The sequence below is a fragment of the Taudactylus pleione genome, unplaced genomic scaffold (assembly GCF_031769625.1).
Source record: "Taudactylus pleione unplaced genomic scaffold, aTauple2 ptg000612l, whole genome shotgun sequence".
Lineage (NCBI taxonomy): Eukaryota > Metazoa > Chordata > Amphibia > Anura > Myobatrachidae > Taudactylus > Taudactylus pleione.
Window position 1 is genome coordinate 4,293,833 of NW_028285014.1, and position 20,169 is coordinate 4,314,001.

General features: G+C 45.3%; 1 protein-coding gene across 2 annotated transcripts in view; it reads right to left on the minus strand.

Moving 5' to 3' along the window:
* Positions 1 to 20,169, minus strand: part of LOC148480494 (leucine-rich repeat and fibronectin type III domain-containing protein 1-like protein) — a 535,141-nt gene that overhangs the window by 312,091 nt on the left and 202,881 nt on the right. The gene's annotated exons all lie outside the window — the stretch shown is intronic.

Here is a 20,169-nt window from a genome sequence, read left to right on the forward strand (position 1 = left end):
CCTCCTTGTCGATTGTTAAGCTGTGGGTTACCACCCACAGCTTAACGACCGACCAGGATGATGTTCGCGATGGTGATCACCATCGCGACCATTGAGGCTTACGACCAGACCCTAAGGTTGGGTCTGGGCACTCGTAAGCCCCAGGGAGTTTTCTGCTCTGATGGAGCAAGAAGCTCCCCACTGACATCACTGATGATGTCAGTGGGGCCGCACACAAAACGGTATGCGTTCGTTAAGGAACGCCTCCATTTTGGAAACCACCCCCCCGGCCCGCCTACCAAACGGGGCAAGCTGTCGATCAACATCGACAGCCGCCCCTTTGGTAACGAGCTCCGGAACGACAGAGTTTCTCTGTCGCTCCGGGGCTTGCGCACGCGCAGTGCGGCCGCTGCGCATGCGCAGGACTAACCATCGAGTCAGTTACGAGTGCATCGGTGCTTGCGACCGACTCTGAATAAGGTCCCCTGTGTGGTAATACTAGCCAGGTCAATGCATCTTTCTCATGTCACCACTGACTGACCAACAACACTATAGCGCCCAATTATTCTCTTAGCAGACATTTCCAGGCGTTTATCCCAACTCTGCATATTTCTTTATTGTTCATGTGGGCAACATAAAAGTGGAACAGAGCCGATATCACCTGATCTCGTATGTTAGGTTTTCCGGTTGTGTGTTCCTTTTACACCATCAGAAAAGTGCTTTCTATAAAACCACTCACCTGGGTGAGACCTCATTCCTAGCAATTCAAGAAACTGCTATAGGGGTTAACAATTCTGTACTAGGGAAGCCACTTGGAGGAGCATTATAATTGCAAACCTGTACTTTCATTTGATGGCAGTTGTTACCCAATTAGCATAACTTTGTCATATATCTAACATCGAAAAGGTAAAAAATGTCAAACTGCGCAGTACTGAGAAAGGATCACAGGGGTACAAGGATATGAGACAGTTGTGACCCTCCCAGCTTTCCCCTTCGCCCCTCTGAGATTTCTCCTACAGCCCAGCTCCTTCCTGCTTTACTGTCAGATTGTTTTTTTACAGCTAATAACACCTGGTTACAATTCCTGCTGATATTGTATTACAGGTAGGTGCCTTTTTTTTTTATTTTTTATTAAATGTATTGTTTCAACTTATCATGGTGCATACACACGATCAGATTTTTCCTTCAGATATGAACGATAACGATTTAAAAATCGTTCAGTCGTTCATATCTGAAGGAAAATCGTTCATATCTGACATGCCAGAACGATGGACGATCAACGATGCACGTTCCCGTTTGTCAGATAACGATATCTGACATCTGATGGGTTTGCAGTCAGACTTGGACGATTCCATTCATTTTAATGCAGTCAAAAATCGTTCAATCGTTCAAAACTTTGGTAAAATCGTTCAAATCGTTCAATCGTTCATCTGACAAATCTGACAAGTCTGACAAATCTGACCGTGTCTATGCTCCATTACTGAGATTCTGTGGAGTCATTTTTATGGTTAGAGAGCAACTTATGCTGCCACTGATGTGTATTTAGTTACCTATCACTGACCTATATGGCACCTTGTTTGCCCTTCTACAGTACTTGCCTTTGCAGTCACTATAAGCACAGGTAATGGGATTGCTATAATAATTCCACTTTCTACCATTTTAAAACCATGTGTCGACTTCCGTTATAAATATGCAAACTATAGTTAGGGGTCTACTTACTAAACTGTGTTTGGAGATAAAGTGAACGGGGATAAGGTACCAGCCAATCAGCTCCTAATTGCCATGTCACAGGCTGTGTTTGAAAAATGACAGTTAGGAGCTGATTGGATGGTACTTTATCACCGTTCACTTTATCTCCTAACATAGCTTAGTAAATAGACCCCTTAGTGTGTTATGTTAAAGCTGTACCTTCTGTCAGAATTACATATACATAGGAAAAGTCTAAAAACTAACATATTCCCAGCCACCCCTATGTGTCCTGGTATAAGCAGTCTGAATGCTGACACCTGTAGGCTTGTCCCCCAATCCTAAAAGCCCCCGTGAAAAGGACATGATAGAAGAAGTGCCTGAGTGGTACATTCACTGCCCCAGTGTAATGCAGGACTCCTGGATCATAATAAATGATCAGGTTCTTTAGTGATAAGAGTGCTTGAACACCTCTACAGGACATTAACGGCCACTTGCTTGTTAAAACCATCATTACTGACACGTACTCAAGGCCATTTCAACCAGTACCTCTTCACCAGTGTACCACTGGAGACTGTTTTCCCACAGTAATCTAATGGGAACTCTGCAGGCGGAGGAGAAAAGTCGGGTAGCCAACATCAATACTACATATTACTTTGAGGATGTAAATGTTACATTGATTACCCTAAAAAGAAGGGGGAAGAACATTTTGTTAAATTGTAAATTTTTTGGCGAGTTTTGCAGTGACAATTGTTTTAAAATGCAAAACCCAGCAACTTCCATTGGGGGAAAAAAAATTAAAAATAAATATATATACCCGTATTTACTTCTCGGAACGCCAGGTTTTGCATTTAGGATTAAAATTCCTTTAAATCCCATGGCAAAAATCTCAGAAAATTACTGACAAACCGTTCTTCGTTATATTTCTTCCAATGTGTATGATGTTCTGCTGAAAATAGATTATCCTAAGGGCCCTATTTATCACACTCCACATTTTTAATGCAGATGGTATGTGATATTATCATCTAAATTCGCAAAGTGAAAATGAAAATTTTTGAGTGATCGCTTGTGCAATCACAGGTGCTGTGGAAGTGTGGATACAGAGCAGCAGCAGCTCCAGTCCTGCCTTCCTGTTGCTCTAGTGAGAGACTCTGTGGTCAGAGGAGCCTGTGCTGAGCCCTGATTGGTGGAGTTCAGCCCATGCTCATCTGACCCCAGCAGAGGGCAGGGCTACAGCAGCATGTCGTAGGCATGGCCATCGGTGGGGTGTCCATCGAAAGTTTCCATTGGTGGTTGCCATCGATGGTACATCGGTGGTTACCATCGATGGCACACAAACCATATATGGTGAACCATTGATGGTTTGCACCCCTCCATGGCCACCGCTGCGGGGGAAACTGGCGGGCCAATAAAAGAACAGCGGTGGGGCTTAGCTGCGCCAGGGGCAGGGCTAAGCGCTGTCCCGTCAGAAAAAAAGCATGTCAGCATCCACTGGTTCATCGATAAAAATAATAAACATAGCCCATAAACCATTGATGATTTAGAATCATCGATGGTCGATGACCATCCCTAGCATGTCGGCGGGGATATATCCTGTAACATGGTGGAAGAAGCTGCCAGGTCCACATAAAAGTGAGCGAGGTACCCCATTTATGTCTGTCTGGTTATGTCTATAACCCTTGCAGCCTGTATGTATGTGTGACTCTTCCTCCCTGCATGTGTAACTCTGCCTGTATGTGCATATGTATGTATGTATAACCCTGCCTGTATGTAATGTATGTATGTGTGACCCTGCCTTTATGTATGTGTGTGTGTGTGACCCTGCCTGTATGTATGCGTGACCCTGCCTGTATGTGTATATGTATGTATGTGTGACCCTGCCTGTATGTGTATATGTATGTATGTGTGACCCTGCCTGTGTGTATGTATGTATGACCCTGCCTGTATGTATGAGTGACCCTGCCTGTATGTATGTGTGTATGTATGCATATATGTGTGACCCTGCATGTGTGTGTGTATGTATGTGTGACCCTGTCTGTGTGTATGTATGTATGACCCTGCCTGTATGTATGAGTGACCCTGCCTGTATGTATGCATATATGTGTGACCCTGCATGTGTGTGTGTATGTATGTGTGACCCTGCCTGTATGTATGTATATATGTATGTGTGACCCTGCCTGTGTGTGTATAAATATGTATGTATGTATGACCCTGCCTGTATGTATGTGTGACTCTGCATATGTATGACCCTGCCTGTGTGTGTGTATGTATGTGTGACCCTGCATGTGTGTATGTGTGACCCTGCCTTTATGTGTGACCCTGCATGCATGTATATGTGTGTGTTTGTATGTAAGTTTGACCCTGCCTGTATAGATAAATGGATGGATAGATAGATAGTGAGACGGTTGGGGATAGAGCCCCCTCAGTACCCTGACATAGTTACTATCGGGAATAGTAACCTGCCCATGCCTGAAGCGTGGTGACGAAGCAAGACTGCAAGGGTACAAATTTCTAAAATAACATCGCTTTAAGGGCACCACACTTCCACCCTCACTCCACATCACGTCCAGGTACATTAACTGAAGGGGATCCATACACAATCCTTGTGTGATGGGGCTGAAGAGAAAGGGGGCTAGTGTGACAGAAGGCTGTTGTATGATGATGACATTGGTTACATTCCTACACAAACAGGCAACTTCCGGACCATGTGATTTCCTACATGAAGAGTGAGTACCGACAGAAGACACTGTCTGCCCAGGAGGGATCAATTTCTTTAGAGGTTCCCTATTGCAGAGAAACCACCATAAAGGTAAGATATACACACAAAACTGGATTTTATTAGTGGAATTACCTAGTGGGTTGGAATATATCTAGCCCTGTGTCTCCTGTCTGGCACACTTGGGGGGGGGGGGGGTGTGCAGTAGCATGCACGTACTCTGGGCACTATGGCCACATGCTACACCTCTGATACTCCGCATACGTGGCTGTCAGCTGGCACATGTGTCAGTAGGCTACTATGGGCTAATGTAGTGGTTCCCAAACTGTGTGCCGTGGGGTGCCTCAGGACACTTGCAGGGGTGCCTCAGGTTGGTGGTCCAGCACCAAAGCAAATTATTTCTGGTCAATGTAATGTAAATATGTGGACAAGCAGAAGTGCAAACCTGTCCACCACCACATAACTGAACCTGAGGATGACAGGTAGCACAATTTACTTCACTTTACATTTTTTTTCTGAATTTCTCAATAACAAACTTTTGGCTTAGGGGTGCCGTGAAAACAATGCTGATACTCAAGGGTGCCATGATTCAAAAAAGTTTGGGAACCCCTGGGCTAATGCCATCTTCAGAGGGCGTTAGTATCCACGGCCAAGATCCGGAATGTTTCTCATTCTGTAGCTTAGTAAATCCGACATCTTATCAGCCCTGATCGAAACCTATTGGGCTGATTTTGTTGTTGGAAATGGAGGGCCTAGACAAATATCAGAGATGACTGCTGTTGTTCCCCCCTTGTTACATCCTAGGGATCCTTACATTTTTGCGAGGACCCCCCGAAAACAGGTATTTTCTAGGTATTTCCCACAATTTAACTTTAATTAGTCTTCCCCGTAGTCACAAAATACAGTTTTATCATGTTTGTAAATGTTTTCATGCACAATGTTTGGAAAATGCCCGTAAAATAGATGATAACATTCAGGTGAATCATTATCCATAGTAAATGTTGCCTAACTCCGTCTTGAATGATGGTCTTCTTAGTCTTGGAATTTGATGCCCACCTGGGTAGTTGTTCTGCGTAAGGACAAAACTGCTCAACTTAGAAGTCCAGTTCTTGCAGGTTCACTCCATGTTATTGTCCACATCTGCATACACACACAACCAGTGTCGACTCCACAGGTGGGGCTGCAGCGCAGTCCAAAATTTAAATAGGTGAGCCACACCAACTGCCAGCATTTGGGGTGGCAGTTGGTGCAGCTCCCCTATATGAATTTTGCAGCAACACCTCTGGAGGTGCACAACAACTAATCATTTTGAACTAATAAAAGTTCCATTGTGGAACCAATTGAAGGGAGGGGGATACCATTATGCATGATGGCTGTGAGGTGCTATCCATGAACGGCACTTCATAGACATCAAAATCACAGGTTTTCATTTGCACCCCATAGAGGTGCGCAGAAAACACTTTCATATAAATATAAATATGTCTTGATTTGCAGCTCTGCGGGCTGGACTGACAGGTTCTAGCATGCCAGTTGATATAATATGGCACAATACGTTGATTTATAAATTGAAAATCATTGGATTTCATTCAAGGCAGTGGACTGAATAAAGCTTCGGCTCAAGGATAGACGACAGAGTGTTGTAGTCAGCGGAGTACCTCATGGATCAGCTCTGTAATACTCAATGAATTAGTGATTGATCTGCAATGGAATATATGTCTCTTTGCAGATGATACAAAGATGTGCTATGGGTTTAATGGCCCAGAAGGTTAAAAACAAAAGTGTAGTCATTTAGATAAAAAAGATGAATAGACTAAACTGTGGGCTTTTAAAGGTAATAATACTTTAAAATGTAAAAGATTGCATGTGGGTGTCAAAGACATGAAAGCACAATACAGAAAGGATGATGTAATGTCAGCAACATTTATAGGGATTTACAATTACAAGTTCTGAGGATAGGCTATATGGGTTAGTAGGACCAAGCCTGTTCCTGGACCGTTTGCAGCCTACTGTTTCCCACCCCTCCCCTATTATGGACAGAAAAACAAATAAATCCATCCATCTGCCAATCTCAGACACTGAAAGAAGGTAGCAGGTGTTTAATCGGATGGTCAGTAAATGACTCAATCACTCTTCCAGTTGGGGTATGAGTGGTTCTGTATTTCAGCAGTTTGTTGCATCAGCTGAGTGTGCTAGAAGCACCAGAGCAGAGAGCGACATCCCAGGCAGGAAAGAGGAACTACACGGGTTGTGACAGGTGTAGGGTGCTAGAATGAACAATAAAGACTGAGAATTGACATAGAAGGGTTTTCCAGGGTAAGTAAACAGGGTCATTTACTGACCTATCAATATGAGTTGTATGGCGGAAATTGGGAGATATATTAAGAGGCTGAGACTACCATCAGAGGTTGATTAAAGGCTGCAGCTGTCACCGTTAGACTGTTGCTACCTGGGGCAAACTACTCACCTCACGGCAGGAAAGCTCTTGAATAAGGAGAGTTATAAAATGGAGTTATATGAAGCAAAATTAGCTATAAAGGAGAATTATATGCAGAATAGGGGAAGCTATAAGGAGAGATTATTATATAGAAGTAATTATGGGGAGCAGTTACATTTGGTATCAGGAGTGTTATAGGGAAGAGATATGGGGACAAAAAGAGGGGATACATGGAGTAAATTGATGTGTTATCAGGAGGGGTTTTAAAGTGCAGTATATTTGTCAGTGTAAGGAATATAAGCGCTTCCTATTTCCCACTGTGCTTCTCTTCAGACATGTAGACAGTCTATAACAGCTGCTCTTTGTAGTCAGTGTATTTTTAGCATCTGAGTTTGAAGCAGACTCTTCAGATCATGCAGCAAATAGCAGAAAGATAAAAGATCCTGGCAACGAGAGTGTGTGTCAGAGCTGAAAGACGGCAGGAATATTTATAGGGTCAACGGTGGACTTTCAAGAAGAGAGGCTGACCACCTATGATGCTGTCAAATTCAGATGCCATCCAGAAAGCAAAATAACAATCGCTTGAAACGGAGCTATGCAGGTGTTGGCGTGACGAGCAGGAATACAAAAACAACAGAAAGAATACGAATGTATATAGGAACACCTTCCACTAAAGGTGGTAAAAACAAACGAGTTTCTTGGAATGTTACAAAATTCTAATTCTAAACAAGAGTAGTCCTCCGGAGAGAGATTGAGAATCAAGCCTTGATAAGACTTCTCCATTTATCACGCTGTATGTTCCTGGCTATGCTGGTAAAATAAAATACACCAGCATCAGCAGATTCAGACCCGCATAAAATACAGATGATTGAAAACGTTTCAATGCTGTTACAAGAGTGCAGTGCCAAACTGACAAATCACTTGCAACATCCCTGCATAGATAATGAAAACATTAAAAATACATTAGTGTTTTCTTCAGAAATCTGTGGAGTGGGCTTTTTCACAGCAGTCGACATCGGGCCTGTACGTGAGGGCAGAGGAGATTCACCAAACATGGAGGCAAACTGTTAACAGAAGCACAAATCACTTTAAAAAAAAAATAAAAATCATATTCTCTCTTAAACGGGAAGCCCAGTTTTGGTCAAACCATCAATTATTACTTGCCTAAACCCCTGCAGTAACCGGCCACCAAGCCTACAGTTCTGGCTTCAGGTAATCAGATAACATATCTTCTCTCTAAAAGGTGTAATTGAAGCACTACAGGCAATTTAGGCTGATGTGGTAGAAAGGGGAAGATATTTAAGAAAATATTGTGAGGACAGTTGATGGAAGAGTGAGAATGAGATCTGGGGACAAACACTGAACAAAAATAAAACTAATGAGATTGAATAAAAACACATCCACTGCCCAATGATGTTTCCAGATAACAAAAGATGACGTATTTGCAATGTGCTGTTTATCTGCTGACTTATAATGTTTCCTTATCATTCAATCTTCGGCCCCCTAGGGGATGAGCTTACCTCAAAGTCAGACAATGATGTCAATATCTGCAGAATACTTATGTGGTATCCCTGCCAAACCAAAATGATCTCTTTAGTATTACGGTTTCCGAAATAGTCTGCATCAATTACACATCATGCAGGAAGCGTTTTCCTGGACTGAACTAATAGTCACGAGAATCTAAGCTATCAATTCATTATTAGCCAGGGTCAGGGATATCACTGAGGCATGGGTCCTCTGTAATGTGCCTCATGCCCCAGTGATGCTACTAGGCTAGGCTGCATTCTCATGAATAAGGCATAGTCAACAAAATGGCTACCTCCCTGTGTACTACTGTAATTTTCTACCTGACAGGTGGCCCACACCTTTAATCGGACTCCAATCTTTAAGATCAAGTAAAGAAGAATGTTCTGCACACTAAAAACCCTATATTTTCTACTTTACAGATGCCATTAAGTATAGTATTGTTTAGGGTAGCAGAACTGGTGTTTGGGGAGAGGGCGATCCCCTAGTGAATCTTGTATTGCACAATGTGGAAAAATCAGCATGGACTGTGAGTACAGGGCACTGTTAATAAAGATTGAGCCCACTATAACCTCTATGAACATTGTTACTGTTTACCGAGTGGATCTGTATTGCTGTGATATCATAGGAGACTCGGTACTTCTGCTACCTTACAATAGGAGAGAGAGAGAGAGAGAGAGAGAGAGAGAGAGGAGTGGGACATCTGGGGACGCAAAGGGTAGGAAGGAACCTGTTCCACAAACACATTCATTATTGTAGGCAGCTGAGCCTCACATACACAGGTACTATCTGGCTACTGTTATCCATATTTACCTATTATTGTCTATTAGAATACTCTGTTAAGACTGAGTGGAGCTGGTCTTAGCAGGTTTCCAAAGCGAGAGTGAGAAAGATGCATATCTTAGAATAAGCCTCAGACACAAACCCAGCCAATAGTACCACTTTCCCAAGCCAACCAAGACTTGTACCCAGGACTGTGAACATGGAAAATCCATAGAGTTTTAATGGATTGACTTGGGGAGGATAATGATGACATGGGAGGAGGTGCTTCTTGGAATGAGGACTGGCTGGGTCTTACAATCCCGCTGACCATATTGCTGGGATAAAACACAAACAGTGCCTGATTGTAGGTTTTGCTTTACAGGGTGTAGTGGGCACAAATGGGGTGACATTGGATTTTAAGCACTGCCCTGTCTAGGTTTCCCATACCATAGTTCATGAGATATGCAGGCAAGTCCAGTAAGGCTGAGCAGCTGCCTGTAGTTATGGAGAGTACTTTTATTTGGGATAGACCGAGGTATACATCTACCATCCTGGGGATTAGTGACGTTTGGCGACTGCCTAGGTCAGTAACGGTTAGGAAGGATACCAATTAGTGCAAATGAGGTGTGTTTGGTGGCCTTGTTAAGTAGTTGAAACACACTATATAAGCATATTAATCTCAGTGGTCTCGGTATACAGTGTGTGTTACATGAGATACTGTTCACTGAAGCTAAGATGGAGGATGACTTCATAAAAGTGGTTGAAGAATCAGAGGTTACAGAAATTCTGCTGAGATTGGTTTTCTACCATAAGACACTCAAGATTTATTGATCAAAGCTTTGATGGGTATAGGCACATCCAGAGTTCCAGAGTTAGAACTTGAGAAGGTATAAGAGCAAGATAAAATGGAGAGACCCAGCTCTGAACATTAAGCAAAGGGTTCACCCTGAAGCACATAATAACTGCTCCAATATCGTTACCATTTAAAATGTTTACCCTGTAAGGAGCTGCGGACACTTTGTGGTGCCCGTACAAATAAAAGTTAATAATAATAACAACTGCTGTATGAGCATCTGAGCTCTAGGTCCACACACATGAGAAAAGGAGAGAGCATATGTGACGGCCAATGGCACAAAAAGTATAAGGCATCTGACCTAGGAGAGGGTGTTCGTTGGAGGACTGGCTCCTGCTGATAGAAGAAGTAATACAAGTAACGCCAAGTGAATGCACAATCAGTGACCATTTTGCAAGCTGCAGAGATGAGATTGTTTGTAACATTGCACCCTCCTCTAACAGTACTGAGCTATCCATCGTAGCCATCGCAAGCAGCACCACAACTGCGTACACATTTGCTGCCCATACGCATGATTTCCGATTCTTGTCCATGTGAGCAACCTTATGGTTACACAGCTTTTGCACCAGGACTGAGATGCTGGAGACATCCTATTTATTTATTTATTACCAGTTATTTATATAGCGCACACATATTCCGCAGCGCTGTACAGAGAATATTCGTCCAGTCACATCCGTCCCTGCCCCAGTGGAGCTTACACTCTATATTCCCTACCACATGCACACACACATACACACTAGGGGTAATTTTGTTAGGAGCCAATTAACCTACCAGTATATTTTTGGAGGGTGGGAGGAAACCGGAGCACCCGGAGGAAACCCACGCAAGCACAGGGAGAATATACAAACTCCACACAGTTAGGGCCGTAGTGGGTATCGAACCAACGACCTCAGTGCTGTGAGGCAGTAATGCTAACCATTACACCATCTGTGCTGCCCTATGTGCGTAGGGGATTGCAAATGCCTGATGAGACCCGCTCCCAGGGGTCAGAGTGGGTCGGAATGGGACGGAACTGCGTTCATTCACTTCTATTTGGAGACAGAACCAGTTCCGCCTCCTCTGGCCCACCTCAGCCCTGCGCCGCAGGGAGGCTCCATTTGCCGGATGCCCGCTGAGATTTTGTTACCAGCGGGTGCCCGGCTCCTTCCCCACAGCGGCAGCCAGAGGCTGGAGCTCACTCCTGAGCTCTGGCTTCCAGCTCCCCCCACGGGCACTATGGGAAAGATGTCATGACGTCTCTCTCATAGTTCTGAAGAGCAGCCAGGCAGACCGGATTGCAGCGGACGCAGGAGCCGGACTTAGGGTAAGTATTATTTTTTTATTGTATGTGTGTGCTTGACACTGTTACAGGGGGCATTACTATTGGGGGCACTATTACAGGGGGCATTACTATTGGGGCATTACTGCAGGGAGCATTACTATTGGGGGCATTACTATTGGGGACACTATTACAGGGGACATTACTATTGGGGGCATTACTGCATGGGGCATTACTGTTGGATGCATTACTTCTACAGGGGGCATTACTATTAGGGGCTTTACTGCAAGGGGTATTACTATTGGGGGCATTACTGCAGGGGGCATTACCACTGGGAGCACTACTACAGGGGACATTTCTACTAGGGGCAATACTTCTACAGGGGGAATTACTATTGAGGGCATTACTGCAGAAGGCATTACTATTGAGGGCATTACTACTACAGGGGGCATTACTGTAGAGGGCATTACTACTACATGGGGCATTACCACTGGGGGCACTACTACAAAGAGCATTACCACTGGGGGAATTACTATTAAGGGCATTACTACTACAGGGGGCATTACCACTGGGGACATTGCATAGGGGCACTGCATAAGGGGCACCACTCCAAGGGCACTGCATAAGGTGTACCTCTACTGTGGGCTCTGCAAAAGAGGCACTACCACTGTGGGCATTACCTAAGGGGCACTACCACTGTGGGCACTGCATAAGGGGCACCACCACCATGGGTACTGTAGAAGGGTAACCACCACTGTGGGCAGGGCCGCCATCAGGGGGGGACCACCGGGCCTCGAGTCCCGGGCCCGGAGTAAGTGGAGAGAGAAGGGGGCCCGGCGGGTAGCAGCGCTACTGCAGCAGCAGCAAGTGACAGCAGGGAGGAATATACAAACAGGGTGGCCGCAAACCAGCCTGAGACCGCGGAACAGCAGCCAATCAGGAGCGGCCGCTCCTGATTGGCTGCCGGTCCGCGAGCTGTGATTGGCTCTGCAAACATCGGCTTCCTATTCTCTCTCTGCTGTCCTGGCTGCCGCTGCAGCACCGCTGTCACCCGCCGGGCTCCCCTCTCTCTCCATACTTAAGCAGCAGGGCGGATTCTACCTGGCTGGCTGCACCAGCGCAGCCAGCTGAACGCACCACTAAGCAGGTACACCCTGACCTTGACATGCTACCCTCCCTAGTCCAGCCAGCCTTCCCTGTCCACCCACCTTTTCCTGTGCCCTATGCCTCCCACCCTTGTCCAGTCAGCCTTCTCTGCACTGCCCCCTTTCCTGTTACAGCCTTCTTTGCCCTGTACCTCCCCCCCATAGTTCAGTCAGCCTTCCCTGTCCACCCCCCAGTACAGCCAGCCTTCCCTGCCCAGTCCCCACCCCCCCCCTGTCCAGTCAGCCTTCTCTACCCTCTGCCTCCCCCCTAGTTCAGCCAGCATTCCATGCCCTGTCCCTCTCCCTTGTCCAGCCAGCCTTTCCCTGCCCTGTGCCGTACACTTACCCTTCCATCTGGCTTTGTATGTGGATCCGGCTTTTTTAGTGTATTTTTATGTGGGTCTGATATATATATATACACACTGTATATATATATATATATATATATATATATATATATATATATATGTATATTAGAATCAATGTTGATTTCCATATATATATATATATCTATATATATATATATATGATGTGTATGTGAATTTTACAGCAGTTGTTAAACTGGTTTACGTACCAATTGATGCCCTCCCGCCCCCCGTCAACTCTGCTCCATCCACCCCGGGGGGGAGGGGGCCCTGCCTATTTTGCCAGTACTGGGCTCCAGAATTTCTGATGGCAGCCCTGACTGTGGACACTGCATAAGGGGCACCACTACTGGGGGCACTGTAAAAGGGGCACCACTACTGGGGGCACTGCATAAGGGGCACCACTACTGGGGGCATGGAATAAAGGGGCACCACTACAGTGGGTATTGCATAAGGTGCACTACTGCTGTGGGCATTGTATAAGGGGCACTACTACTTTCCCCTTCCCTCTCCTCTTTGATCCCCTCCCTCCTTCTCTCCTCATTCTGTGCTTCAATGGACTTAATAGTTACACATCTGAGGTAAAATCCTAAACTTCAATTATAAAGTATGAGTTTAAAAAAGTCACTGCTTTGCTATTTAAAGTAATGAGGTGTTCCCAGGCATGACCACACAGTGTTATTTGAAAGGATTTTTAAAAAATATTAGCAGACCTGAAATAATAATAATGGTGGTACACAGAACATGATTAGTAGTACTCACATTAATATACTGTAGGTGCAATGTATATTTGCTGAGTAGGAGCATAGCTGAGAAGGGAGATTCCCATAGGTGTTCCCACTCCAGTGAAATTTGCTTGGGGCAGTAATTGCAGTAATAAGCTGTGCACCCTGTGGAATATCACTCTAGCACATGTACTCTGTCAATTTAAATGTTCAGAATATATAATACAATCTCCTCTATTGACTAATAATAATTCAAAGAAGATAAAAGTCAGATCCTAGGTGCTATATATAAATAAAGCCGAGCCAAAGCAGCTACCCCTTGTGTAACACCGAAGCATTCTATTCGCCCAATGGGACCTCAATGCCCAGCGTGATACTGCCACTGTTTGCTGTTTTTCTCTTCATTTCAGTATTCCCCCACAGGCTGGCCAAACCCCACTAGCATAGTTCAGGACAGGGAGTGGGGGGGGCGCTATGACGTGCACTTTCTCCGGGCGCCATGGTTCCTTGCTACTCCTCTGAGTGTAATGTGAAGCAGGGGCACTATGTGCAGTGTAATGTAAATACGATTGTGCTACTGTGTGGCGTAATTTTAATTGGGAATACTTTTGTGTGGCCACGCCCCTCTCTTTTGTGACCACGCCCCTTTATTCATCGCATGCTTTCCCTTTTTTTAAAAAGCGCCGATGGGGGGGGGGGAGGGGGGAGTGAGTTCCACGCTTCCTATAAGACCACTTTAAGCACTGCCCGCTCCTAAAACAGCACCAACACGCCTGGGTTTTGCTGACAGCTCCCCGATTCCCCCCCCCTTCCCACACCAAACGGTGCCTTCCTGTTAATCACACTGCAATCACTGAAAGTATGTATGCAGGATCACAGAGGAGGCTTGGCGCATGCCATGTATGCGCAATTCACACATAATCGCTCAACTGGGTAAAAATTGGAACAGCGTACATCTCCAGATCAGGCCCAACGGCCGTGACTGTTAAGTTTGGGACATATATTGTAACCCTGATTATAATATATGTTCATAGCATAACGCTGTATAGCAAGCAGTATAAAATAAACTATTGTTTGCAATTCGACTTTCTGCCCAAGTGATTCCCAGAGTATCTGGGAATACACAGGCAGCCCTGTATAGGCAAGCATGCCTGAATGACTTAGGTCCCCTAATCCTTTATTTATTTATTATTTTTCAGTTAGATCACAATTTTGGAGGTTACGTAATAAAATTATTTATGGACTTCTGCCCAGTGACTATAATTTCCAATACAGTGTAATAACAAAGGTAAGTAAATAGACAAGTGTAGTGTGGGGAGAATGTGACGGGGAATGGAGGGGTAGTATAGTACAGTGATTGTGTTGGGGGTGAGCATATCCCGTATTGTATAGTGTGTGCAGAGGTCAGACCCCAGACCATATAAGTGATTGTGTTGGGGGTGAGCATATCCTGTATTGTATAGTCTGTGTAGGACAGACCCTAGACCATGTAAGTGATTGTGTTGGGGGTGAGCATATCCTGTATTGTATAGTCGGTGTAGGACAGACCCTAGACCATGTAAGTGATTGTGTTGGGGGTGAGCATATCCTGTATTGTACAGTGTGTGTAGGTCAAACCCTAGACCATGTAAGTGATTGTGTTAGGGGTGAGCATATCTTGTATTGTACAGTCTGTGTAGGACAGACCCTAGACCATGTAAGTGATTGTGTTGGGGGTGAGCATATCCTGTATTGTACAGTGTGGGAGTTAGATCAGACCTTGTACAGTGTGAGGGGCAATACAAGTATCGTATAATACATAATGTGAAGAGGTCAGATCCTGCATTGATGGAGCAGACCAGATGTACTGTACAGTTTTGGGTACAGTGTTTTCTCATTTTTTTTCCTCATGGCAACTTTTGTTTTTGTAAAGCACTGTTGTGGGAACACCATTTGCTTATTTATGTGGAATGCTAAGGCACTACTTCCAAAGCCTTAAGTTTATTGAACAAAGCTCAGATGCCATGGCCCGTTGCTAGGGACTGCACTTTCCCTACAATTAAACTAACTAAATTGTCCCCTGCTATAGGTACTGTTTGCCATTTTGGCAGAGCCTTTTTCTGTGGAGAAGACAGAAAAATTATTTATAGGGCTTAAGGCCTAATGGAGGGGAGCAAGTAACCTGACCTTAGGCATGAGAGGAGTGCAGTGAAATGTGCTTGCAATACAGCCATTTCACTTGGCATCTACAAACATTAAACACAAAGATAATATGAATGCAAAAACTGAACCGTAGAACTTAATAGAAAAATACCTCAATCTTGGAAATACACGGACATGGCTATAAGTCCAGTCCTCAATTCTCAGCTTTCGCTTCAATGTGACTGCAAGCGAAGATTATTTTCTAATTGTGTATGGACATAGAGGTGGAAAAAGACTTTTCAGCGTGAAGAAGAGATTACATTGTGTACTATATAGCGGCATGGAAACCAGTGGACACAGCAAATACCAATACTTCAGAGACAGGAATGATTTAGCATACGAGGTGATCCAAATATGAATAATTCAGAATAAGTTTATCCAGCACACACGTGTGAAACATGATTAATATTACATAGAGCCTTGAACTCAACTGATTAGAAACTACTGTGTGCCTACATGAGACAGTCATTAACCCATTAAACACGTCACTGTCATTCACTTTGGGCCTTATTCAGAGTCAGACGGAATCGTGTTTTGCGTATTTCTTTGTCTCGTTACTTTTTTTATTACACATGCAAGAATTTTCGCAACCCGCATCTTTTTATTTCAGTCGCAAATGTGACTTACAATTGTGTATGGCTAGGGGCCTGGGCCTGAGACTGGGCGTTGAGTGGCGCCCAGTGGGCGTGCAATAGCAGCCTGAGTACAGTAAGGGCTTAGTGTGGGTGTGCAGTCACAAAGGGCGACTACGATGGGCGCCTAATAAACTCCAGCACAGCCTCCTGGAGGGATATGAGTTGCGTGTGCTCTGACCCTGTTGTAAGTGTAACGCTGATAATGATGACTGTGTGTAATTGGCCGCACACAATGAAAACACATCCAGTAGTGTTAAACCCCTAAAACCTTTGCAATACGGTTTTAAAAGTGATTTTACACTGCAGCGCACACGTGTTTTACACATATAAAGACTGCTTCATACGCAATAGGGGAAGGGGGAAGACGGCATACACATTTTAAGTGTTGTCATTAAATTAGGCAAAATAAAAATGTCCTACAGATGTGTATTAGCTCATCTAGCCTCAATACGCCATGCATCGGGATATGCCTGGCGTGAGTGAGCCACCAGGTCCCGTGCAACTCTGCCAGCGTTGGGGGTCTTCTTATGCCACAAATGTGCCTAAGTCACAATGCGATGCAACTAGAACGCACCAGAAGACTGTGCTGATTAATTTGATAGGCAAACATTTGTATATCTGTGTGTAACTGAGGGGCCTATTCATTAAACCTAAAAATTCTCTAGAGATAATTAGGTTTAGAACTCGCATGGAGTTCTACCTAATTATAGGTGGAATCCATCATTCCACCTCTCCATAAGTATCTATTCCGAAAAGCTGTCATTTTTGCGATGACAGCTTTTCGGGAAATAGATACTTTTCCCTCTCTACACTACCTTATCGCATCTGGAAACAGTGCTGCGCATGCGCTGTTACATCTGTAAAACCAGCGCATGCGCAGCACTGCCTACAGATGCGTTAAGTTTGTGTACCCCCCCCGACCCCTCCCACCCCCTCCCCCCTCCGCTCACCTCCCCCCCCCCCCCCCGACTTACCCGTCCGCGCAGCAGCCTCCGGCCCGTCCTGTTGGTCTGTCATGTGGTTTCCCAGCAGACCACATGACAGGATTAGAAAAAAAAAAAAATTGTTTTTTTTTTCTAAACTTTCTTGTGCTCTGCTGGGGAGCACACATGTCCGACCAGCCTCCGGAGCCTGAGAACGGAGCAGAGTGCCGGAGGGACTCGTCGGGGGACCTGCACACGCGGATACAGGTAAGTCGATTCTGCTATTCGCCACCTCACAGTGGCGAATAGTAACTGCATCAAATTCCGAAAATTCATAATTTTCGGAATTTGATGAATACCACAATTTCCACATCTAATGTACTAATGTTTGGGGAGTGTGGAAATTAACACAGGGGAACTTAGCAAGGAGATATCTGTGATATCTCCTGTGCTAAGTCTGTTCATGAATACCAAAATAACGTTATTTAAGGAAAATGTCCTTAAAAACGTTATTTTAGTGTTGATGAATAGGCCCCACAGTCTGTAAACGTAACTTGTGGAAAAAAGCTGTGGCCGTTGCATGGTAGAACTTTGCATGCTGATTGACAGACTCAGTCGCACACAGATATATACTGTAAGTGTCAAATCAAACTAATCAGCACATTCTCCTGGTGCGTCCTAGATGCATCGCATTGCGACTTAGACGCAAAAACGACACCCGGTGCTAGCAGAGTCTCACGGGACCAGGCACGCCAAGAGGGGCTGTTTAGCGTGACTGCAGCAAAGGCGAGTGAGGACACGTCTGTATTTGTGTATGCTACTCTTCACATTTTGCCTGCTCCAATCACTTAGGGGTCTATTTATCAAGAAGCAGTGTAAAGTGTGGACAAGTGAACATGTGGTGAAGTTGCCCATAGCAACCAATCAGCTTTGAAGTAGCATTTATCAAGTACAGTCTATAAAATAGTAGGTAGGAGCTGATTGGTTGCTATGGGCAACTTCTCCACTGGTCAACTTCTCCACACTTTTCACTGCTTGATACATAGACCCCTTAGGCACTTATTATCTACTCTATCCGGCCATTACTTGTAATGTGTTCCATCGTGTATAGTACTGCAAATTTTTAGCACTCTCAGGGAGGGATTCAATTCAGCGCGATGCTGAATATCCCCGGGAATTAATTGACGGAGGTATCCAATTGACCGCGCCTTTATGTCAGACTAGATCCAATTACTGTAAATTGGAGAATAATGGTTACCGTGCCTTAGACTAGGCGTCCAGTTGCAGCACCCGGCATTTTCTGACTAAAGTGCCGGTCGCGAGGCTGTTAACGCCGCGCTTAGCCAAAAAACAAAGTCGCGGCCGGCACTTAAGCTGGACTTCTGCTTGCGCCTACTGAGGTGCGAGCAGAACTCCTGTAGTCAGACTTAATAGAGCGGTCAGTGGAATAGATCCGGGATCTCCTTCCTGGCGCTCTTCAGCTTCGTGCTGAATTGAATCGCCCCCTTATGGGGAGAGTTATCCCTCTCCAAGGTTTGATACAGCTCCCTACAAAGTACTAACCAATCAGCTTCTAACTGCCACTTTACAGGCTGTGATTAAAAAATGTTAGGAGCTGATTGGTTGGTACTTTATCTCTCTCTACTTCAATTCTCTCCAAGCTTTGATAAATCTCCCCCTTAGAATTCACAGTGAAACCATGCCTAGCTGTATCATGTATGCCTAGGGGAGGGGAGCCACAGCCAGGGGAGGGAGTCACAGCAAGGGGAGGGAGTCGCAGCCAGGGGAGGGGGCTGCAGCCAGGGGAGGGAGTCACTGCCAGGGGAGGGGGCCGCAGCCAGGGGAGGGGGCCGCAGCCAGGGGAGGGGGCCGCAGCCAGGGGAGGGAGTCGCAGCCAGGGGAGGGAGCCGCAGCCAGGGGAGGGAGTCGCAGCCAGGGGTGGTGGCCGCAGCCAAGGGAGGGAGTCGCAGCCAGGGGAGGGAGTCGCTTGGGACTTTTGTATGTGGCTGATTCTGTACAGATCACAAAGACGCAATTTTATCTGCAAAGCATTTTGCAAGTCCCTATGTTAGACCCTTTGGGCCTGATTCAGAGCCGCTCGTAAGCGGCCGCTCGTTCGCTCCGAGCAATTTTTGCACAACTGTGCATGCATACGGATCGTAACACGCATGCGCGAACCAGTCAGTGCGGCCGAAAATCGTTTGTTCGCTAAATAGCGAATGCCTGCTAATTTGAGTGACAGGAGGAGGCGCATGTGGGTGGTAACAGGGGAAGGTGCTTGAAACCGGGGAGTGGAGATCCAAACGCAGGCGTGCTTAAAGGTCAAAACGGGCGTTTTATGGGTGTGCATAATTAATACAGCAGCGTCATTGACCACGTCATTGGGTTATTTTATAGTCAGAACTGCTCGCAAGATTGCGGTAGAAAAAAACCAACCACAAGAACAGCGAGCAGTTCATACGCTGGTCGATGTACTCGATTAATCTAATAAATAGCGGACATGACGTAGGATGCGAGCGGCCAGGGGGCGTAGTTTTCCAAAAAACGACCGCATGTTTGGTTCGCTCGTTCAGACCTAGAGGCGTGAACAGACCGCAAAGAGCGAACGGTTCGTTTGAATAGCCCCCCCTTTTTTCTGAACGAGCGAGCGCAAATAGCGTCCGGCTCTGAATGAGGTCCTTTGTTCCTAACTCAATGAAACCTATCACTGTAATCTGGTCCCTTTATTTGACCACAAGACTGACCAATTAACCACACTGTTGATATTAGATCACTGGCTTCTCACAGGTCAGGGATCCTTTAACCCATTACTATGCCATTGTCCTTACGTGACTTTGCAGATAGAGCAACCATAGCATATGCTATAAAATGACCTGCCATGTATAGAATTCTGTCTGCATACCATTGAGTGATGGAGTTATTGTGACAGACACACCTGGGCTACCCGTTCCCATACTGAGTGAAAGGAATTAATGTGATTTTC